The sequence below is a fragment of the Centruroides vittatus genome, unplaced genomic scaffold (assembly GCF_030686945.1).
Source record: "Centruroides vittatus isolate TY-2023 unplaced genomic scaffold, ASM3068694v2 contig_549, whole genome shotgun sequence".
In the NCBI taxonomy this organism is placed as follows: Eukaryota; Metazoa; Arthropoda; class Arachnida; order Scorpiones; family Buthidae; genus Centruroides; species Centruroides vittatus.
The window spans coordinates 2,851,937-2,865,631 of record NW_027122325.1 but is presented as its reverse complement, the minus strand read 5'-3'; the positions used below and the strand labels follow the sequence as shown (position 1 = coordinate 2,865,631).

The window sequence follows — 13,695 nt, the reverse complement described above, 5'->3', positions numbered from 1 at the left end:
CTTACTTTTATTTAGTTTTTAATATATGTCGTAATAAAATTTAATTCATTTTGTTTATAATATTATATAAATGTAACTTCTTAAAATAGAATGAATAATTTCGAAACTAGAATGAAATTATTTGGCTAATATTCTAATTTAATCAACCGATACATTATTATCTTACAAAGATATCTCAATTCATTCAAAGTTTCTTGCATGAAAATTTTCTCATAAGATATTCGTAAATATATAAGTAAAATCCATATTAATTATATAAACTTTGTTGAAAAGTATTTGGCAGAATCTAAAAAGGTGGCGGTAATATTGATTTCTGATATTTCGATTCACATCTGTCTTTTAGTTTGGTGAAAGATAACAAATTCATCTCAACAAATTAAAATAAAATGTCAGGAGTAAGGTTAGATTTTTACTTTCTGTCTTCGTAATTTGATTGAAGTTATCTTTGATTTTATTCTAGGATGGAAAATAACACCACGTCTATCGAATGCCATTAAAAATAAAATGAAAAACTTTCAGTTTTGGTTTGAAGGATATCTATTAAGTGATTACCTAACATTAAATGTCATCGTTGTTATGCATTTACCGCTTTTAGATTATCATTGTCATTATATTCAAATTTATATTTATTGCAAACTGTTTTAATTTCTAATGTTTATTTCAGTTTTTAATTTATCCGAATATTTCTAAAAGAACAATTTGAACTATTCACTATGCATTTTGTTCAAAAATATGAATAACTCATAAGCAAATTTTCAGGCAGAATAGCTTTTAGTAAACTAAAACATGTCTGTTGTTAGATTTAAAGTTAATTAGGAGTTTTAAAAAGTTCAGTTATAAGACAATATCCAAAACATTTTTGGATGATTTTCAAGAATTTTTTTAGAAAGTTTCTATTCTTTTCCAAGTTTTCTACTTTCGTGAAAGATGAAACTTATATTATTGAAATTGCAAAATGCACAGAAATTTAATATATGTTCTGTATAACTTACAGTGAATATACAATTGACATTTATTAAAAGTATAAGTGAAAATTGATGGTTTTGTTTGTGATCTTTTTTCTTGAGTTTACAGTAAGTTTGCTTTTGAGGCTATGGTCTTGAAAGTTTTAAGATGATTTTTTAAAACATTCAGATTTTTCTAAAAATTTTACGAAAATTCACGATTTTATGAGAATTTCTGCTGAGTTCATTTAAAACCTCTGGAGCTAATATTTAAACCACTTGTCTAATTTATTTTGACGCTTGTTTCGAATCAATAATCATTTTATTACTTTATTGCGACTTAAAGTTTTGAATCCGTTTGAGATTTATTTCCTTTAAAAACTTGAAACTTAAAAATAGACCGTTTTTAGTAATGCAATCGTAATATATTTAATTCGAAAGAAGCTAAATGTATATAGAATATTAAATTATTTAGAGTATTCGAGAGATTCAGATCTTATTTGGGACTGATTGTTTTCCCTTATCCTAGTGTCGATGGACATGTATTGTTCGTATATAACAATTTACACAGATTAGTTATTAATATTTTCTTGATTTTTAGTTATTAGTCCTTTTTCTGTAAAGCAAATATAAATATTAGGTATAAAACATGCACACTTACGCATGCACGATACCTAGCAAGCACATGCCTAGCATCAAGAACTCGTGCGTTGTTGTGTCTGTTCAAGATCATATGAGCTATATGACAATCTCAATTTTGTCCATTATGATCTTGATCCGCAATGGGATTCAATAGTATGAGCAAAAAATGGGATACGAATACCATGTCCAATCTAATTACTCACGAAAAATTACAAAGCCCTAACGGAATCACATCCAGATTTAATACCAGTGGATCTATATTATACCATGCCAAATCAGTGCCATGGCTTTATCAGTTGCCAAAATACGTATAGGTTACATAAAATTAACATAAATAATAAACTTAAACGAAGGTTATTAAATATATTCACAAACAGAAGACAAAAGAAATTTAGCAATTTTTTGCATACAGGAACACAAATTTTTATAGTGAAGTACACCTCTTTCTTTGTGTTGTCTTCTGTTGGAGAATATTTTAAAGAAAATTTTATCTAGGTTTACTGTTTATAATAATCGTAATTTTACACTATACGGTCTCCAAAAAGATGTTTTAAACAATTTTACGTATTGCGGAGAAGAATAAAGACAAAGGACGACACTGTCATGTATCGATGATGTGAAAACGACGAATTCAAATTCGCTAAGATTATGTTGTCTTCTGTTTGTGAATATTTGAAAGCTGTATAAGTATTTATTTCACACATAATTAGAAAATGAACGTATTTGAATGTATAGAATGATCAAAATCGGAATAAACTGTATATATGTTAATAAGTTGTACAGTATATCTGTTATGGTTTATTTTTAAATTTGTTTTTATTACTCTATTTAATTAAAATATTTATTTAAATTTTAATAAGATTATTTGTTAATATGAAAGTTTTCCAGTTAAAACATTTCCTTCATGATCACTACGATTAAAATTTTAATGATTTTTACAGTTAATTTTCTAATAAAATATTTTAGTTAATAGTCTATGTAAAGTTATATTTATTCTTTATAATTAATCGAACACGACACGAAAGTTTTCTTCTTATTTTAGATTGTAAATTCTAATTTCGATGATAATTTTGTCATTGTACTTTATTTTCACATGTTCTGCTGATTCATGAATTAATTTAGCTGCTTTATCAATATTATGTAAATTGGTGAATAATAATATTGCAAAGTTTTATCGAAAATACTAAAAGCCACAGTTTTATCGAAAAATTTAAAGCCATATTTAAATACTTGAAATATTTTCCCAAATTCTTGCTCATAAAAGAATTTTTAAAATCTCCAGTTTAAAATTTCGTCATTTTTATTGGGTTATATTTCAAATGATAAATTTCGAAACACGAGATCTTGACTAATATTTTAAAAATATCAAATATCTTACATTTCTGCTTATATAAAAATAACTTTTTATTATAATTTTTGTGTTATAACAATAACAACTTGCTACGGTATAAACGAATATATCATAAAATTGCTAGATTGTCAATTGCAATTTTAATTATTAATAATTTTTAAAATATGATTTACGTAAAAATGCGCTCGCCAAAATGAATTTGTATTAAGGATTGTTTTAAATAGGCCTATATAAACGTAATTAATTGTTTTCGATTTCAGTTTGCAATTTTTATTCGATTTTCATCGATTGAGCATACAATATTTTACTTTTCCAAATTTTTTCGCACTGATTTGCATTTTGATTTTGTATTTTGATAGTATTGCAATGAAACAAATTAAAATTTATTTAAATAATAAATAAATAATATGTATGCACGCATATATAAAACGTTATACAGAAAAAGAAATTCTTGTGTAGTTAATGGAAAAATATTTTTAAAGTATAAAATATTTGGTAAATTATATTGATAAAATAAAAATACACAGTTGAATAAGTTCCTGGAGTTAATTAAAAGTAAAATAAACTTTAAAATAGTTTAACTTATTTTAAATTTGCTTATAAAGATCGCAAAGTGAAACGAAATATTATATATAAGTTTAGTATAATTTAATTTGTATTTTAAGTTTTAATTGTTGTTGAAGTTAATTAATGAAAAAAATAATGAATTTTTTCCCCTTTTTCAACAGAAATATTGAATGCATCTTTGTATACAAATTATTCATTAGAATGGTTTAATTTGTAACAAATTTACTAATATCAATACTTTAAAATTATTCAATCTGTTTAACTCTATTATAGTGAACGCAGCGTGCTCTAAATATCAGAAATTGGAAGTAATTCAGAATAGATTTATACGTAAAATATTTTCATTGGAGTTTAATGTACCTGGTAGTGTACTTAGGTTGGAGCTACGTAGATTTAGACTAAATGCAATGTTTATAAAAAGATGTGTTAGATTCCTTACGATGTTGAGGGACAGTGGGAGGCTTTCGTCCATTCTACTGAGACAATTATATCGTAAATCATTGATAAATGAATCGAATAGAAATTGGGCGAGTCAACTGGCTAGAGTGTTTAATAGTTTTGGGTTTTCCATACTACCGTTTATAGATGCACCGGAGGTAAGTGAAGAATTAAATACTCAATTAATCCGGAATGTATTGGAAAGTTCATTATCTCAAGATATTGAAGATATCCATATACGTAAATCGCCGGATTGGTACAGCATGATATTGGAATATCCTTACATTAATTACTATATATTGACAAACTTACCATTTAACATCAAAAAATTCTTTATTCAACTTTGACTTAACAAAGATGTTATACTGATTAATAATAAATTTTATGTGTACTCTAATATTGTATGTCCGAGATGTAATGCTAATTTTTCAAAATTTCTTTTGATCTACAGTTGTGAAAAGGCTAAAGGATTAAGACAGAGATATGGTCTTCATTTTTAAAGTGATTTTACTTTGTAAAAATGTATAGTTTTTTTCATTCTGATAAGATGGAAACAATATTAAATTATATAATTATGTTAATAAATTTGTCGTGACCAGTCGGGAATCACTAACTATTTGACCTATGATAATGATATGTATCAATAATAACTCTCTATGTAACAGGCTAGAGCCTATTACGAATAAAGGTTTAATTGAATTGAATTGAATTGAATTGAATTGAATTGAATACTTCTTCTGTGATGTATGGATTCATGTAATTGTTTGTATGTAGTATTGGATATTGAATACGCAATTTCCGAATTTGAAATATTTGTAAAAGTATATTTTTTTTAAAGTCATAAATCATTGAAAGTTAGAAATATTTTAAAATTTATTTATTGTTTCAAACAATGAAATCCGAAGGAATAGAAAAATATTTTTTTTAATAAATTCATTTTACTAAAATAAAAGTATTTTATTGTTTTTTTTTCTTTCAAAGGATTTCTTTGTAAAAATCGAAATATATAGACTAACATCTAACATTTTTTTTTCCTTTTTTGAAGCGAGTTTTTTTAAATTTGAGAAGAAATTTGATATAATATTAAATTTAGCATCCTCATACGTGAAGCCCGAATTAAAATGCATATACTAGTATCTTCCACTCTTTTTTTTTTTTTCGTTTCTTTCCTCATTTCACATATTTCAGTTCATTCAATGTTTGAAGTTTTGGAATGACAGTTTTATATATCATTACATGACAGTTATATATCAATTTTTCTTTTTATTTGGAAGATAAATTTGTCAACTTTCCGATATCCTGTTTGTCGATAAATTACAACATATGATATCACAAAAATTAAACTTAAAAAAAAAAAAAAATGTTTACGCATATAATAAGCCCCTGAAAGAACAGCACCATCTGGACTCGGTACAACTTTTTTAAACTTTCCGTTATTTTAAACTTTTTATAAAGTAATAAATATTTCAATAATGAGTGATGTGAAAACTGAATAAGAATGAAATGGGAGTGCCTTTTTAAATTTTTCTTTTATGATTGAAAGATAGAAAAGATGCTGATAGCACAATAAATTTTTAATTTTTTTAGATGGAATTAATTAATTATTCGATACTTTTTTGCTTTTTCATTAAATTGATTTTTTTTTTATTTTGCTCTATTTAAATTTATTGAATTATTGCTGTTTTCTTCAGCTATGACATTTTCTGTTAACTAAAAAAATAAGCAAAATTAATAGTAATCTTTATTTATTTATTTGTAAGTTTTATTACAACGTTTAACGTTTTAGTTAAACATTAAAATTAAAAATTTCATTTTACAAATTATAGCTTTTATATAATTTTTAATTTAAATATAAATTTTTTAAAGACGGATTTATCTATCAGCGGACTAAGCGAATATTTAGCATGCCGACAACAGAAGTGATTTCAAATAGTTTTGTGAATTTATAATTGTTTTATTGCTTAAAAGTTTGTAATTGTTATTAAATAGTCGAAGATAGTAAATAATAATTTATAAATAAAAAATATATATCGATATTTCGTTTTCTGTATTTTATGTACAAAATACAGAAATAGCAAAAATTTATCTGCTTAAATTAATAAATAATATGTCAAGTTTAAGGATGTTTATAATCAAAAACATTTAGTCTAATTGTATAAAGCTTCGATAACATTGAAATATTTAACGAAATGTTTTGAATGTATTATTGTTATTATTGCTGATAATATTATTAAAGTAAAATGCTCATTTTCAAGTAATGGATTGAAAAATGTTTCTACATAATAATAAAGGACATTTGAAGAGCTGACACGCGAAACAAGTTACTATATAAGTTATCCAATTTTTAAAAACACTCCATGTTTTGCTAAGGAGCTTTTGGAGCCTTACTAAGTTTAGTACTTTCTGAAGTATGGTACGGCCAAAACAATATCTCTGATGTTTTTAGCACCGTATACATTTTAGTCCTTGTAAATAAAGCTAAATTTAAGTAAACAGCCGTGCACCTTGTATATAACTTGTTTTGCGTGTCAGCTCTTCTTTCATCTACATGTCATACGGCTCTAAACATTGTTCCGACTTCTACATTTGCCACTATAATTGCGAAAAAACGAATTAATGCATGTGACGAAATATATTTAATATTTCTTTCTTTAAGGATTTTAATACGCAACATAAATTCCAGTCATCTGGCAACATTAGAGATTTGTGGTATGATGAATTCAGGAAAATGCCATTCTGTTTGATTTTTATTTTTCTTATTTTGAGTGCCATCCTTTTAAGAATTTATTCTAATATAGTTTAATCCCTAATGAAATTGAATAATGGAAGGAAAATATTGATTTCTGATAATTCACATGAATCTAAAGAATGCAATCTGATTGATACAATTCTATCGATAAAACATTGAATTCGCTTTAAAATAAAAAGAACAATTATCTTGAAAACAATGATATTAATTACTTTCTTTCATATTTTACATTAAGTGAACAAGTTTGATTCATAAACCAAATCATAACTAACATTAATAACTACATTCAATGAAGTTACGGTTAGCAATTGTATATTAGTACAGTACAGTAGTTTGATTTAATTATTTTCTCCCGAAGACAAGAGAATTTGAATAAAGATAAGCAAGATGAACAAGAGTAAAAACTAAAATAGAACTCTCTCAATATCAAAAGGAGATATATAGTATATTTCAGTCATTTTTATGTAGATTAATCCACAGTGTTCAATTGAATCCCAGAACTATTATAATTTTAATTCAAGTAGAAGACACGAAGTCTTGTTGAGAGCACTCTAAAAAATAAAAAGTAAGACACGTTATAAAATCGATTCATAATAATAATCTCACATTTAACATTGAACGATATATTATGTATATTCTCTTTTCGATCAAATTGCCGCTCGGTATAAAATTTTTACCAAGAGGATTCGGGTTCGAATCCGACTCATCGGCTGTTCGTCATCCTTTATCATTGCAACTCATCCAAGCGTGGATGAAATTTTGCCCAGTATAGATTAATGGACAAAATTGAGGTCAGCGATATAGTTTATCTATTAAATACCTCGCTTAATAAACCCAATGCAGTTTTCTCCTTTAATAAAATATTAGAAAAAATATATATAATTAATATATCTGCTGATATATTTGCGGAATTTTGTTATGAATGGAATTTTGAGAATATTTCCAGAAAAATATTAAGCCTGTTTAACGGTTTTTTTTTCTGGTTTCGTAAATAGGAAGAAAACAGTTAGACCAGCGTTTCTCAAAGTGGGCGATAACGCCCCCTTGTGGGCGGTGAGTAAATCTAGGGGGGCGCTGGAGGCAGGGTACTGAACGATGATCAAAGGTAAAAGTTCCCTTTCCTCTGTCAAACGGATAAGAGGAAACATTGCATTTAATGGTTTCCAGATGTCGAGAACAATGTACGGTAAGGGCAGAAAGTGTGGGATTCATAGAAAAGTTTTCCTAAGAATATTTCCAATCCTTTCACACACGGGGGGCGTTGGGTATAACTTTATGGAACAAAGGGGCGGTGGATTGAAAAAGTTTGAGAATCACTGAGTTAGACGACTGTATATATACAAAACTTTAAAAATACAGTGACTTTTAAATGCTATTATTACATTTATATGTATTTTGAGATTAGTATTAACGAAAATCCTTTGACAATAAAATTTTTTATTATTAGTTTAAGCATTTATGTTGTTATAGGCCTATATAAATATATATTTTCATTTTGTTTTAAATTTATGATTAGAACTTTCTAATTCTGATTTTTCAAATTATTTACATTTAAATGACGACTTGAATATGCTTCGTCTTTTATTCAAATATTTCTATACAATTTAATTATCCTAAAATTGTTTTTTTTTTTTTTTTTTAAATTTATTCTACTAACTAATCTTAAATATAGTTATACTGAGTCTGATGAATTAAATTTTTTAATAATTTCTTTTTATTTCAGTAATAATTTTAGATTTAATAGTATTAAAATAGCTCTTAAAAGTGTAAAATAGCATTTTAAACGTGAAAGATATAAATGCTCCTTTATACTATTTCAATTGCACTTAATTTGATCATGTTAACAAAACTATTAATGCTTGATTAATTAAGTTACTGAATTAATTTTATTCAACGAATTCAGTAAGAATGATTGATTAATTTCGATAAATGATTTTCTTTGACATTTTTGATGCTTTACTAATTTACCGAATTGAAAAAGATATATCTACTTGAGTATATATTAATTAAAATTAAAATAAAGATTCGCTTCTAAATTTTACAGAAACTTTTCAATTTAATATTTCAGAAAATTTTTTTTTGGAAAGTGGTCTGTAATTCAGTAACAATTAAAAGAAATTATTCCAATTCAGGCGATGAAAAACCATATGAAATCATTAAATATTCGATAAATTTAGATAATTACGACGTTAAAAGAATAATATATTTTAGAAATAGATTAAAATTATTCTCTCTTGTTATTTACGTTTTTTTTTCTATCATTTTGATAGATTTAAAAAATCATAAGTTAAAGTAGCAAATATTAACATAGTACAGTGTTTAAACATTTCGAAAGAAGCAATTATATTAATATATGCTTGTTTTAGACACAAAATTAGAATTCTGGTTACTGTTAATTTATTTTAAAATTATAAATATGATCGTTATTTTATAAATTTGTTTTTAAAATGAATAAAATTACAATTTTTTAAGTATTTTTAGTGTTTTAATGCGTAAATCAACTTAATAAACTTTTATGTAATTAAATTGAAATTTATTACCAGCTACTTGAATTATAGAAAATAAAATTTATTTATAATTTTTCAAAATTTAAGAATCGTGGATACATATTATTCATCATTTGAAATAAATTTCTAAATTAAAACAGATTTTTTTTTTTAACCTGTTAGACATCAGTTTGACAATTTTTAGTGTAAAATAATACACACACTTTTTTCAAATTTAGATTTATTATTTTATTGACATTAACTGTTCACAAGTAATTTGCAGCTAAAATCCGCTGAATGGCCAAGGATCACAGGAATTTTTTATGGGTGTATCATGTCCCGACCTGGCTGGTCGAATTTACGATGGATCTAGAACTAAGAATGCAATATATATATATATTAATATACAGTATATATATTAAAATATGTAGCAATAATGTGAAAAAATAAAATAGTTCTTGTATACATTGTAAATTGTTTGAAATGACAGATTTATTGCTTTCGAGAGTTATGTGGAATTATTGTTATTTCGATCTTAAAAAGTTTTTTTTTATTTTCTGTATTTGAACACATTGTCCTTCATATATGAATCGCGCTTACATATTTATATAATAATGAGGCTTTTTTTTATCAGAAAGTTTTTCTTTATTCTTATACTCATTATACTTACTCATTACATTGATCACAATGGTTTCAGAGATATGATCATAAAGATATCTCTTATCTGCTTCTGCATTAACTTTCTTTTGTAAGAAACTGTCCATTACATTTATTTTAGGTCCTTAACTATCTTGATAAATTAGCTCTATTGTTGTATGTTTTGATCATTTGTTATTGTTACATTGAAAAAATACTCCATTTTCATTTCTTATTGATAAATCTTACTCATTAATTTAATATATAATTTTATTTATAAACAAGAGTCAATTTTTGCAAAATATATAAGATTCAAATTTAATTGAAATATTTTAAATCAAAAGGTACAGTATTAGTTGTTACGCTATTATTAGCTCTTTGTTGTTTAATTGTTACTATTGGATTGCTATTATTTTATTCAGACGTATTATTCGCAGAATATTTTTTATACTTCAAATTTGATTTATGACAGGTAGGGACAAACCTATCCTGCACCCACCCATTAAAGATCCACGGATTCTTCAATCGCACTCAGTAGCTATTACACAATAGAATTCCGAGAACAGTTTTTAAAATGGATTTTTTTTTTAATTTGAAATATTAGAAATTAATTATTTAATGAATTTATCCGTTAAATTGGTGTATTCTGTAACAAAACTTGACGACAGGCTCACGCTGGTTTAAATTGAATCTTATAAAATGAATACGTTGCTAAGATAGTAGTATTTATCAATAGCTTTTGGGAAATTCTGGTCAAGATCTTAAAAACTCGTCATTAAATATCTTGTGTTATTTTTAATGGTGGGTTTATTATCTAACGTAAAAATTTCTAAAATGGCAGGAATATCTTTTCATGAAAATGAATAGACAATTTTTCTTACTACCTTGATGTACGCGAATAATTAAGAAGTAGCAAAAAAGACTCTGATCAACTATAATCATTAATGCATCCGACATATGGATATTGTGGAAAAGCTGACCATCTTCCCTTTGGATTAGACTGTGTATTACGCCTATTGCTTACAATAGGCCATTTTATAAAATTTTTGGATGATAAAATGCACTGATTTGCAACATTTTACTTTCTACGGTTACGCCTAGCTAATTTTCGGAAACGTATTTATTGGCTGAAAATTGGAAAGGTTTAATTTGCCGAATCAGCTCAGAATTTTATATGAAGCATCTCACTTTCAAATCATCAAAAGTGATAATATGACCGAAATACTTGTTTATTTTATCCACTTCTGGGATTTATATAGGGAAAGTTCTAGTTAATTACTCCAGTGAGTTAAGAAATTTTGCACTGTGAATTTTGCAACAAATTGTATCATTAAAAAAAGTTGAAAATCGCACATATATTTTGTTAAACTGAAAAATATTACTATAATATTTGTAATAAAAACGAATCAGATAAACATTCAAGACAACGAAATTTATAAAAAAAAAAATGTGTAATTCGTTTCATTGCATTCGATTTTTTCTTTAAGATATTATCAAACTTGAGCTTTACGGCGGTTTCAGTTTTGCATATTACGCATCTCGAGAAGGATTATGGCTGAAATTGTCCCTTATGGATGACTAATGAGGTGGTTACCAAGAATCGTTTGCAGCGCAACTGTTCGTGCCACGTATCTTTGGCAAGAAACAAAATTATCTGTTATATACAAAATATAATTATAATTGTAATTATTTAAAATATTTCTGTGTAAATGTGAGTATTTATATACAACATATTAACCTTTTATACATATAAATAAATACTATCACATTAAATTAATTTATAGAAACTAGGGAGGCTCATAGGGGACTAAATCTACGTTTCCTAACGATCAGAATAATCTGAAAGTAATAATTTCCAAACGTTTATAGAAAATTAAAAAGAAAGAAAAAAGAGGGAAAGAGAAATCGAATGCTGAAAACAGAACTTTTAGGTAACATGAACGAGAATCTGAAAAATTCTGTGACATCAGCTATAAAAATAAAAGTTATGACGCAATCTTTTCTCTATAGTCTTCATTTCTAGAGATTCCTCTGTGCAGTCAGCGATGGAAAAAGAAACATCTTACTTTTCTCCGTTTTGAGAAACAAAAAAATTAATGGGATCTCTTTTATGATTTAATTGGAAAAAAAGAAAATCTTAAAACAATGTTTCATTATTCAAGTAAATCCACGTAATTTTGTTTTCGATGTTATTTTTGATAGAACTTTTTTATTTAATTTTAAACCTAAAAAGAAATAAAATAGTTTGAATTAGATGATCAAAGTCTTCAACTGATCATATTTATCAATAACCTCTTAAACAAGAACACAAATTTCAGAATGATTCACACTAATTATAATTGTATAATCTTTATCCACCGTAATTGTCTCATATAAATTTAATTTAATTAGGTACAAGTCCCCAGAGAGAGTATTACAAATATTAATAATACGAGGTATATTGTCGGTAAACACTCAGTAACAATAATAACTTAGTTAATAATTATTTACAATAAGATTAAATCTTATATAAATTAGAATTATTTTTTCTAAGCTCGGCAAGAAGTTGATTCATTAATTTATAAATTTACTGTTATAGAGATAAGAAACCAATTCGAAATATAATTTTTATCAATCTAGCCACAATAGCTGTGCTCATCAATAGATGATGCTAGAGACGGACAAGAACAAATGTTATATTGCAAGATAAATGTGGAGGTAGTCATCAATCACAGAATTTTTTTTTCATAGCTTTACTTGAGTTGACATATTACATGACCTCGATTAAATTTAGTTTAGTCTTGGTCAAAAATCAAAAAAAAAAAAAAAAAAAAAAAAAAAAAATTACTAAAACGAAGATAGAAATACGAAATTGGAACGTCAGTATAAAGTTAGATAATTTATATCTTTTTCATTCATCCTCATTTGTTTATATAAGAAGAAACTCGAAATTCCTAAATATTTAAATATTTTATTTGCTTATGTTGACAGTTCGTGAATTTTTAAGTCTCTTTTTTGTTTGATATGATTTATTTTCGGATAAATTATTTCAAACCTGAATGGTCTTAAGAGCTCAAGGCTATACAGATGAGTCTTACACAGTTTCATTGTTCATTTTTCGACGGCTGCTTCCCCTTTAACATGACAAGAAACATTTTGTACTGATCTTCAGACGCTCCACTATTTTTATTGTTTAAACCTTAAACTATGTTGTTAGCTTTCATAGAACCTGAGATAATATTTGGTTGCTTCCGAAGGTGAAGTCGGGGTGCATAGCGTCCAAACCAAGTATTCCATACCGATTATACTCCAGTGCAATTGTATTTATTCATTACTTAATTTAGTGCAATATTTTGTATAATACAGTATTCACGCTTTTATCGAATTCATAACATTAATAAGTCACATTAGAAGCATTGAATTTATTGAATATTCATATATTTTAATACTCAGAATTCAACGTTTTAATAGTTTATTTTATTATTAACAGATTAATTGTTATTTATTTTAGTAGATTGGATGATGGTGTGGTAAATTATAATTTACTGTCATGAGGATCCGGTTCAAGTTTGAGCCTGATCTAAGTTTTTGTATTTCAGGCTAGAGTAGAAGTTTCCCATTTTTCGCAGGTCTATCTATAACAGATAAAGTTTAAACTTGTAATATGCGATACAAATGATACTCACGCCATTAATTTAATTGTCTAGCTTTAATTAGAGTGATTTTAAACTGAAAATGGAAGAGAAATTTAACAAAAATTTATGTTTTTGAATGAAGATAAAATTACAGAAAAGATAATTTTAAAAAAAGTGTTTATCGGATGCTCTACTTAAATACTCAATTCTTAACTTCTGTTTTTATATTTAAATTCATCTAAACATTTACAAACAAAATTTATATAAA

General features: G+C 25.8%; 1 protein-coding gene across 11 annotated transcripts in view; it reads left to right on the top strand.

Annotated features, from left to right (window-relative positions):
- LOC136978689 (coiled-coil domain-containing protein AGAP005037-like) overlaps nt 1–13,695 on the top strand; it is a 526,382-nt gene that overhangs the window by 230,526 nt on the left and 282,161 nt on the right. The window lies entirely within an intron of this gene.